Here is a 9,028-nt window from a genome sequence, read left to right as displayed (position 1 = left end):
TAGTGACAGTCAGCCAGAACTGAAAGTTTGCGTGAAAGTGCAGGGGCCTCAACACCGTGCCCAATTGAGTCCTAAATCCTGTCGAGAGATCCTGTCTGGCTAACTCACTGGTGACGTTGGCCGGAAGTGAAAAGGTTGTGGATCTGTTTGCTTCTCCGCGCCAACATTGACCTCTTAACACAATGACATTGTGAAAAGAGTTTTTTGCAGGTACATCTCTCGCTTACGGCCACACCACTGTGAGCGCACCCGATCTCGTCTGATCTCGGAAGCTTAGCACGGTCGGGCCTGGTTAGTACTTGGATGGGAGACCGCCTGGGCATACCAGGTGCTGTAAGCCTTTTCATTTCTGCTTATCGACAGCATGCTTTACTGGAGACGCTTCTCAGCTTTTCCTTTTGCTCTTTATCATTTGCTTTCTTGACTTATGTGGGTGCTTTCATTTGTGTGCTTTTCTCTAGGTCAGTGGTGACGTCATCCAGAACTGAAAGTTTGCGTGAAAGTGCAGGGGCCTCAACACCGTGCCCAATTGAGTTCTAAATCTTGTCGAGAGGTCTGTCTGGCTAACTCACTGGTGACGTTGGCCGAAGTGAAAAGGTTGTGGATCTGTTTGCTTCTCCGCGCCAACATTGACCTCTTAACACAATGACATTGTGAAAAGAGTTTTTTGCAGGTACAGCTCTCGCTTACGGCCACACCACTGTGAGCGCACCCGATCTCGTCTGATCTCGGAAGCTTAGCACGGTCGGGCCTGGTTAGTACTTGGATGGGAGACCGCCTGGGAATACCAGGTGCTGTAAGCCTTTTCATTTCTGCTTATCGACAGCATGCTTTACTGGAGACGCGTCTCAGCTTTTCCTTTTGCTCTTTATGATTTCCTTTCTTGACTTATGTGGGTGCTTTCATTTGTGTGCTTTTCTCTAGGTCAGTGGTGACGTCATCCAGAACTGAAAGTTTGCGTGAAAGTGCAGGGGCCTCAACACCGTGCCCAATTGAGTCCTAAATCCTGTCGAGAGGTCTGTCTGGCTAACTCACTGGTGACGTTGGCCGGAAGTGAAAAGGTTGTGGATCTGTTTGCTTCTCCGCGCCAACATTGACCTCTTAACACAATGACATTGTGAAAAGAGTTTTTTGCAGGTACATCTCTCGCTTACGGCCACACCACTGTGAGCGCACCCGATCTCGTCTGATCTCGGAAGCTTAGCACGGTCGGGCCTGGTTAGTACTTGGATGGGAGACCGCCTGGGAATACCAGGTGCTGTAAGCCTTTTCATTTCTGCTTATCGACAGCATGCTTTACTGGAGACGCGTCTCAGCTTTTCCTTTTGCTCTTTATGATTTGCTTTCTTGACTTATGTGGGTGCTTTCATTTGTGTGCTTTTCTCTAGGTCAGTGGTGACGTCATCCAGAACTGAAAGTTTGCGTGAAAGTGCAGGGGCCTCAACACCGTGCCCAATTGAGTCCTAAATCCTGTCGAGAGGTCTGTCTGGCTAACTCACTGGTGACGTTGGCCGGAAGTGAAAAGGTTGTGGATCTGTTTGCTTCTCCGCGCCAACATTGACCTCTTAACACAATGACATTGTGAAAAGAGTTTTTTGCAGGTACAGCTCTCGCTTACGGCCACACCACTGTGAGCGCACCCGATCTCGTCTGATCTCGGAAGCTTAGCACGGTCGGGCCTGGTTAGTACTTGGATGGGAGACCGCCTGGGAATACCAGGTGCTGTAAGCCTTTTCATTTCTGCTTATCGACAGCATGCTTTACTGGAGACGCGTCTCAGCTTTTCCTTTTGCTCTTTATGATTTGCTTTCTTGACTTATGTGGGTGCTTTCATTTGTGTGCTTTTCTCTAGGTCAGTGGTGACGTCATCCAGAACTGAAAGTTTGCGTGAAAGTGCAGGGGCCTCAACACCGTGCCCAATTGAGTCCTAAATCCTGTCGAGAGGTCTGTCTGGCTAACTCACTGGTGACGTTGGCCGGAAGTGAAAAGGTTGTGGATCTGTTTGCTTCTCCGCGCCAACATTGACCTCTTAACACAATGACATTGTGAAAAGAGTTTTTTGCAGGTACATCTCTCGCTTACGGCCACACCACTGTGAGCGCACCCGATCTCGTCTGATCTCGGAAGCTTAGCACGGTCGGGCCTGGTTAGTACTTGGATGGGAGACCGCCTGGGAATACCAGGTGCTGTAAGCCTTTTCATTTCTGCTTATCGACAGCATGCTTTACTGGAGACGCGTCTCAGCTTTTCCTTTTGCTCTTTATGATTTGCTTTCTTGACTTATGTGGGTGCTTTCATTTGTGTGCTTTTCTCTAGGTCAGTGGTGACGTCATCCAGAACTGAAAGTTTGCGTGAAAGTGCAGGGGCCTCAACACCGTGCCCAATTGAGTCCTAAATCCTGTCGAGAGATCTTCTGGCTAACTCACTGGTGACGTTGGCCGGAAGTGAAAAGGTTGTGGATCTGTTTGCTTCTCCGCGCCAACATTGACCTCTTAACACAATGACATTGTGAAAAGAGTTTTTTGCAGGTACATCTCTCGCTTACGGCCACACCACTGTGAGCGCACCCGATCTCGTCTGATCTCGGAAGCTTAGCACGGTCGGGCCTGGTTAGTACTTGGATGGGAGACCGCCTGGGAATACCAGGTGCTGTAAGCCTTTTCATTTCTGCTTATCGACAGCATGCTTTACTGGAGACGCGTCTCAGCTTTTCCTTTTGCTCTTTATGATTTGCTTTCTTGACTTATGTGGGTGCTTTCATTTGTGTGCTTTTCTCTAGGTCAGTGGTGACGTCATCCAGAACTGAAAGTTTGCGTGAAAGTGCAGGGGCCTCAACACCGTGCCCAATTGAGTCCTAAATCCTGTCGAGAGGTCTGTCTGGCTAACTCACTGGTGACGTTGGCCGGAAGTGAAAAGGTTGTGGATCTGTTTGCTTCTCCGCGCCAACATTGACCTCTTAACACAATGACATTGTGAAAAGAGTTTTTTGCAGGTACATCTCTCGCTTACGGCCACACCACTGTGAGCGCACCCGATCTCGTCTGATCTCGGAAGCTTAGCACGGTCGGGCCTGGTTAGTACTTGGATGGGAGACCGCCTGGGAATACCAGGTGCTGTAAGCCTTTTCATTTCTGCTTATCGACAGCATGCTTTACTGGAGACGCGTCTCAGCTTTTCCTTTTGCTCTTTATGATTTGCTTTCTTGACTTATGTGGGTGCTTTCATTTGTGTGCTTTTCTCTAGGTCAGTGGTGACGTCATCCAGAACTGAAAGTTTGCGTGAAAGTGCAGGGGCCTCAACACCGTGCCCAATTGAGTCCTAAATCCTGTCGAGAGGTCTGTCTGGCTAACTCACTGGTGACGTTGGCCGGAAGTGAAAAGGTTGTGGATCTGTTTGCTTCTCCGCGCCAACATTGACCTCTTAACACAATGACATTGTGAAAAGAGTTTTTTGCAGGTACATCTCTCGCTTACGGCCACACCACTGTGAGCGCACCCGATCTCGTCTGATCTCGGAAGCTTAGCACGGTCGGGCCTGGTTAGTACTTGGATGGGAGACCGCCTGGGAATACCAGGTGCTGTAAGCCTTTTCATTTCTGCTTATCGACAGCATGCTTTACTGGAGACGCGTCTCAGCTTTTCCTTTTGCTCTTTATGATTTGCTTTCTTGACTTATGTGGGTGCTTTCATTTGTGTGCTTTTCTCTAGGTCAGTGGTGACGTCATCCAGAACTGAAAGTTTGCGTGAAAGTGCAGGGGCCTCAACACCGTGCCCAATTGAGTCCTAAATCCTGTCGAGAGGTCCTTCTGCGTAACTCACTGGTGACGTTGGCCGGAAGTGAAAAGGTTGTGGATCTGTTTGCTTCTCCGCGCCAACATTGACCTCCTAACACAATGACATTGTGAAAAGAGTTTTTTGCAGGTACATCTCTCGCTTACGGCCACACCACTGTGAGCGCACCCGATCTCGTCTGATCTCGGAAGCTTAGCACGGTCGGGCCTGGTTAGTACTTGGATGGGAGACCGCCTGGGAATACCAGGTGCTGTAAGCCTTTTCATTTCTGCTTATCGACAGCATGCTTTACTGGAGACGCGTCTCAGCTTTTCCTTTTGCTCTTTATGATTTGCTTTCTTGACTTATGTGGGTGCTTTCATTTGTGTGCTTTTCTCTAGGTCAGTGGTGACGTCATCCAGAACTGAAAGTTTGCGTGAAAGTGCAGGGGCCTCAACACCGTGCCCAATTGAGTCCTAAATCCTGTCGAGAGGTCTGTCTGGCTAACTCACTGGTGACGTTGGCCGGAAGTGAAAAGGTTGTGGATCTGTTTGCCTCTCCGCGCCAACATTGACCTCCTAACACAATGACATTGTGAAAAGAGTTTTTTGCAGGTACATCTCTCGCTTACGGCCACACCACTGTGAGCGCACCCGATCTCGTCTGATCTCGGAAGCTTAGCACGGTCGGGCCTGGTTAGTACTTGGATGGGAGACCGCCTGGGAATACCAGGTGCTGTAAGCCTTTTCATTTCTGCTTATCGACAGCATGCTTTACTGGAGACGCGTCTCAGCTTTTCCTTTTGCTCTTTATGATTTGCTTTCTTGACTTATGTGGGTGCTTTCATTTGTGTGCTTTTCTCTAGGTCAGTGGTGACGTCATCCAGAACTGAAAGTTTGCGTGAAAGTGCAGGGGCCTCAACACCGTGCCCAATTGAGTCCTAAATCCTGTCGAGAGGTCTGTCTGGCTAACTCACTGGTGACGTTGGCCGGAAGTGAAAAGGTTGTGGATCTGTTTGCTTCTCCGCGCCAACATTGACCTCTTAACACAATGACATTGTGAAAAGAGTTTTTTGCAGGTACATCTCTCGCTTACGGCCACACCACTGTGAGCGCACCCGATCTCGTCTGATCTCGGAAGCTTAGCACGGTCGGGCCTGGTTAGTACTTGGATGGGAGACCGCCTGGGAATACCAGGTGCTGTAAGCCTTTTCATTTCTGCTTATCGACAGCATGCTTTACTGGAGACGCGTCTCAGCTTTTCCTTTTGCTCTTTATGATTTGCTTTCTTGACTTATGTGGGTGCTTTCATTTGTGTGCTTTTCTCTAGGTCAGTGGTGACGTCATCCAGAACTGAAAGTTTGCGTGAAAGTGCAGGGGCCTCAACACCGTGCCCAATTGAGTCCTAAATCCTGTCGAGAGATCCTTCTGGCTAACTCACTGGTGACGTTGGCCGGAAGTGAAAAGGTTGTGGATCTGTTTGCTTCTCCGCGCCAACATTGACCTCTTAACACAATGACATTGTGAAAAGAGTTTTTTGCAGGTACATCTCTCGCTTACGGCCACACCACTGTGAGCGCACCCGATCTCGTCTGATCTCGGAAGCTTAGCACGGTCGGGCCTGGTTAGTACTTGGATGGGAGACCGCCTGGGAATACCAGGTGCTGTAAGCCTTTTCATTTCTGCTTATCGACAGCATGCTTTACTGGAGACGCGTCTCAGCTTTTCCTTTTGCTCTTTATGATTTGCTTTCTTGACTTATGTGGGTGCTTTCATTTGTGTGCTTTTCTCTAGGTCAGTGGTGACGTCATCCAGAACTGAAAGTTTGCGTGAAAGTGCAGGGGCCTCAACACCGTGCCCAATTGAGTCCTAAATCCTGTCGAGAGATCTTCTGGCTAACTCACTGGTGACGTTGGCCGGAAGTGAAAAGGTTGTGGATCTGTTTGCTTCTCCGCGCCAACATTGACCTCTTAACACAATGACATTGTGAAAAGAGTTTTTTGCAGGTACAGCTCTCGCTTACGGCCACACCACTGTGAGCGCACCCGATCTCGTCTGATCTCGGAAGCTTAGCACGGTCGGGCCTGGTTAGTACTTGGATGGGAGACCGCCTGGGAATACCAGGTGCTGTAAGCCTTTTCATTTCTGCTTATCGACAGCATGCTTTACTGGAGACGCGTCTCAGCTTTTCCTTTTGCTCTTTATGATTTGCTTTCTTGACTTATGTGGGTGCTTTCATTTGTGTGCTTTTCTCTAGGTCAGTGGTGACGTCATCCAGAACTGAAAGTTTGCGTGAAAGTGCAGGGGCCTCAACACCGTGCCCAATTGAGTCCTAAATCCTGTCGAGAGATCCTTCTGGCTAACTCACTGGTGACGTTGGCCGGAAGTGAAAAGGTTGTGGATCTGTTTGCTTCTCCGCGCCAACATTGACCTCTTAACACAATGACATTGTGAAAAGAGTTTTTTGCAGGTACAGCTCTCGCTTACGGCCACACCACTGTGAGCGCACCCGATCTCGTCTGATCTCGGAAGCTTAGCACGGTCGGGCCTGGTTAGTACTTGGATGGGAGACCGCCTGGGAATACCAGGTGCTGTAAGCCTTTTCATTTCTGCTTATCGACAGCATGCTTTACTGGAGACGCGTCTCAGCTTTTCCTTTTGCTCTTTATGATTTGCTTTCTTGACTTATGTGGGTGCTTTCATTTGTGTGCTTTTCTCTAGGTCAGTGGTGACGTCATCCAGAACTGAAAGTTTGCGTGAAAGTGCAGGGGCCTCAACACCGTGCCCAATTGAGTCCTAAATCCTGTCGAGAGATCTGTCTGGCTAACTCACTGGTGACGTTGGCCGGAAGTGAAAAGGTTGTGGATCTGTTTGCTTCTCCGCGCCAACATTGACCTCTTAACACAATGACATTGTGAAAAGAGTTTTTTGCAGGTACAGCTCTCGCTTACGGCCACACCACTGTGAGCGCACCCGATCTCGTCTGATCTCGGAAGCTTAGCACGGTCGGGCCTGGTTAGTACTTGGATGGGAGACCGCCTGGGAATACCAGGTGCTGTAAGCCTTTTCATTTCTGCTTATCGACAGCATGCTTTACTGGAGACGCGTCTCAGCTTTTCCTTTTGCTCTTTATGATTTGCTTTCTTGACTTATGTGGGTGCTTTCATTTGTGTGCTTTTCTCTAGGTCAGTGGTGACGTCATCCAGAACTGAAAGTTTGCGTGAAAGTGCAGGGGCCTCAACACCGTGCCCAATTGAGTCCTAAATCCTGTCGAGAGGATCCTGTCTGGCTAACTCACTGGTGACGTTGGCCGGAAGTGAAAAGGTTGTGGATCTGTTTGCTTCTCCGCGCCAACATTGACCTCTTAACACAATGACATTGTGAAAAGAGTTTTTTGCAGGTACATCTCTCGCTTACGGCCACACCACTGTGAGCGCACCCGATCTCGTCTGATCTCGGAAGCTTAGCACGGTCGGGCCTGGTTAGTACTTGGATGGGAGACCGCCTGGGAATACCAGGTGCTGTAAGCCTTTTCATTTCTGCTTATCGACAGCATGCTTTACTGGAGACGCGTCTCAGCTTTTCCTTTTGCTCTTTATGATTTGCTTTCTTGACTTATGTGGGTGCTTTCATTTGTGTGCTTTTCTCTAGGTCAGTGGTGACGTCATCCAGAACTGAAAGTTTGCGTGAAAGTGCAGGGGCCTCAACACCGTGCCCAATTGAGTCCTAAATCCTGTCGAGAGATCTGTCTGGCTAACTCACTGGTGACGTTGGCCGGAAGTGAAAAGGTTGTGGATCTGTTTGCTTCTCCGCGCCAACATTGACCTCTTAACACAATGACATTGTGAAAAGAGTTTTTTGCAGGTACATCTCTCGCTTACGGCCACACCACTGTGAGCGCACCCGATCTCGTCTGATCTCGGAAGCTTAGCACGGTCGGGCCTGGTTAGTACTTGGATGGGAGACCGCCTGGGAATACCAGGTGCTGTAAGCCTTTTCATTTCTGCTTATCGACAGCATGCTTTACTGGAGACGCGTCTCAGCTTTTCCTTTTGCTCTTTATGATTTGCTTTCTTGACTTATGTGGGTGCTTTCATTTGTGTGCTTTTCTCTAGGTCAGTGGTGACGTCATCCAGAACTGAAAGTTTGCGTGAAAGTGCAGGGGCCTCAACACCGTGCCCAATTGAGTCCTAAATCCTGTCGAGAGATCCTTCTGGCTAACTCACTGGTGACGTTGGCCGGAAGTGAAAAGGTTGTGGATCTGTTTGCTTCTCCGCGCCAACATTGACCTCTTAACACAATGACATTGTGAAAAGAGTTTTTTGCAGGTACATCTCTCGCTTACGGCCACACCACTGTGAGCGCACCCGATCTCGTCTGATCTCGGAAGCTTAGCACGGTCGGGCCTGGTTAGTACTTGGATGGGAGACCGCCTGGGAATACCAGGTGCTGTAAGCCTTTTCATTTCTGCTTATCGACAGCATGCTTTACTGGAGACGCGTCTCAGCTTTTCCTTTTGCTCTTTATGATTTGCTTTCTTGACTTATGTGGGTGCTTTCATTTGTGTGCTTTTCTCTAGGTCAGTGGTGACGTCATCCAGAACTGAAAGTTTGCGTGAAAGTGCAGGGGCCTCAACACCGTGCCCAATTGAGTCCTAAATCCTGTCGAGAGGTCCTGTCTGGCTAACTCACTGGTGACGTTGGCCGGAAGTGAAAAGGTTGTGGATCTGTTTGCTTCTCCGCGCCAACATTGACCTCTTAACACAATGACATTGTGAAAAGAGTTTTTTGCAGGTACATCTCTCGCTTACGGCCACACCACTGTGAGCGCACCCGATCTCGTCTGATCTCGGAAGCTTAGCACGGTCGGGCCTGGTTAGTACTTGGATGGGAGACCGCCTGGGAATACCAGGTGCTGTAAGCCTTTTCATTTCTGCTTATCGACAGCATGCTTTACTGGAGACGCGTCTCAGCTTTTCCTTTTGCTCTTTATGATTTGCTTTCTTGACTTATGTGGGTGCTTTCATTTGTGTGCTTTTCTCTAGGTCAGTGGTGACGTCATCCAGAACTGAAAGTTTGCGTGAAAGTGCAGGGGCCTCAACACCGTGCCCAATTGAGTCCTAAATCCTGTCGAGAGATCTGTCTGGCTAACTCACTGGTGACGTTGGCCGGAAGTGAAAAGGTTGTGGATCTGTTTGCTTCTCCGCGCCAACATTGACCTCTTAACACAATGACATTGTGAAAAGAGTTTTTTGCAGGT

At 49.1% G+C, this 9,028-nt stretch overlaps 19 non-coding genes across 19 annotated transcripts; all 19 read left to right on the top strand.

Moving 5' to 3' along the window:
- The first annotated feature begins 221 nt into the window (after nucleotides 1-221).
- On the top strand, nucleotides 222-340 carry LOC113148840. The gene has a single exon (XR_003297513.1). It is a non-coding gene; the product is annotated as a 5S ribosomal RNA (ribosomal RNA).
- Nucleotides 341-684: 344 nt separating this feature from the next.
- LOC113148837 lies at nucleotides 685-803 on the top strand. The gene has a single exon (XR_003297510.1). It is a non-coding gene; the product is annotated as a 5S ribosomal RNA (ribosomal RNA).
- Nucleotides 804-1,148: 345 nt separating this feature from the next.
- On the top strand, nucleotides 1,149-1,267 carry LOC113148836. The gene has a single exon (XR_003297509.1). It is a non-coding gene; the product is annotated as a 5S ribosomal RNA (ribosomal RNA).
- A 345-nt stretch (nucleotides 1,268-1,612) lies between these two features.
- Nucleotides 1,613-1,731, top strand: LOC113148835. The gene has a single exon (XR_003297508.1). It is a non-coding gene; the product is annotated as a 5S ribosomal RNA (ribosomal RNA).
- Nucleotides 1,732-2,076: 345 nt separating this feature from the next.
- LOC113148834 lies at nucleotides 2,077-2,195 on the top strand. The gene has a single exon (XR_003297507.1). It is a non-coding gene; the product is annotated as a 5S ribosomal RNA (ribosomal RNA).
- Nucleotides 2,196-2,539: 344 nt separating this feature from the next.
- On the top strand, nucleotides 2,540-2,658 carry LOC113148832. Its single transcript, XR_003297505.1, has one exon. It is a non-coding gene; the product is annotated as a 5S ribosomal RNA (ribosomal RNA).
- Nucleotides 2,659-3,003: 345 nt separating this feature from the next.
- Nucleotides 3,004-3,122, top strand: LOC113148831. The gene has a single exon (XR_003297504.1). It is a non-coding gene; the product is annotated as a 5S ribosomal RNA (ribosomal RNA).
- A 345-nt stretch (nucleotides 3,123-3,467) lies between these two features.
- On the top strand, nucleotides 3,468-3,586 carry LOC113148830. Its single transcript, XR_003297503.1, has one exon. It is a non-coding gene; the product is annotated as a 5S ribosomal RNA (ribosomal RNA).
- Nucleotides 3,587-3,931: 345 nt separating this feature from the next.
- LOC113148829 lies at nucleotides 3,932-4,050 on the top strand. Its single transcript, XR_003297502.1, has one exon. It is a non-coding gene; the product is annotated as a 5S ribosomal RNA (ribosomal RNA).
- A 345-nt stretch (nucleotides 4,051-4,395) lies between these two features.
- Nucleotides 4,396-4,514, top strand: LOC113148828. Its single transcript, XR_003297501.1, has one exon. It is a non-coding gene; the product is annotated as a 5S ribosomal RNA (ribosomal RNA).
- A 345-nt stretch (nucleotides 4,515-4,859) lies between these two features.
- On the top strand, nucleotides 4,860-4,978 carry LOC113148827. The gene has a single exon (XR_003297500.1). It is a non-coding gene; the product is annotated as a 5S ribosomal RNA (ribosomal RNA).
- A 345-nt stretch (nucleotides 4,979-5,323) lies between these two features.
- On the top strand, nucleotides 5,324-5,442 carry LOC113148826. The gene has a single exon (XR_003297499.1). It is a non-coding gene; the product is annotated as a 5S ribosomal RNA (ribosomal RNA).
- A 344-nt stretch (nucleotides 5,443-5,786) lies between these two features.
- Nucleotides 5,787-5,905, top strand: LOC113148825. The gene has a single exon (XR_003297498.1). It is a non-coding gene; the product is annotated as a 5S ribosomal RNA (ribosomal RNA).
- A 345-nt stretch (nucleotides 5,906-6,250) lies between these two features.
- On the top strand, nucleotides 6,251-6,369 carry LOC113148824. Its single transcript, XR_003297497.1, has one exon. It is a non-coding gene; the product is annotated as a 5S ribosomal RNA (ribosomal RNA).
- Nucleotides 6,370-6,714: 345 nt separating this feature from the next.
- Nucleotides 6,715-6,833, top strand: LOC113148823. Its single transcript, XR_003297496.1, has one exon. It is a non-coding gene; the product is annotated as a 5S ribosomal RNA (ribosomal RNA).
- A 347-nt stretch (nucleotides 6,834-7,180) lies between these two features.
- On the top strand, nucleotides 7,181-7,299 carry LOC113148821. Its single transcript, XR_003297494.1, has one exon. It is a non-coding gene; the product is annotated as a 5S ribosomal RNA (ribosomal RNA).
- A 345-nt stretch (nucleotides 7,300-7,644) lies between these two features.
- LOC113148820 lies at nucleotides 7,645-7,763 on the top strand. Its single transcript, XR_003297493.1, has one exon. It is a non-coding gene; the product is annotated as a 5S ribosomal RNA (ribosomal RNA).
- Nucleotides 7,764-8,108: 345 nt separating this feature from the next.
- Nucleotides 8,109-8,227, top strand: LOC113148819. Its single transcript, XR_003297492.1, has one exon. It is a non-coding gene; the product is annotated as a 5S ribosomal RNA (ribosomal RNA).
- A 346-nt stretch (nucleotides 8,228-8,573) lies between these two features.
- LOC113151650 lies at nucleotides 8,574-8,692 on the top strand. Its single transcript, XR_003297491.1, has one exon. It is a non-coding gene; the product is annotated as a 5S ribosomal RNA (ribosomal RNA).
- The last annotated feature ends 336 nt before the right edge of the window (nucleotides 8,693-9,028 follow it).

This window comes from Anabas testudineus, chromosome 22, assembly GCF_900324465.2.
Source record: "Anabas testudineus chromosome 22, fAnaTes1.2, whole genome shotgun sequence".
Lineage (NCBI taxonomy): Eukaryota > Metazoa > Chordata > Actinopteri > Anabantiformes > Anabantidae > Anabas > Anabas testudineus.
The sequence above is the reverse complement of the archived record's forward strand: the minus strand, read 5'-3'. Positions and strand labels throughout refer to the sequence as shown.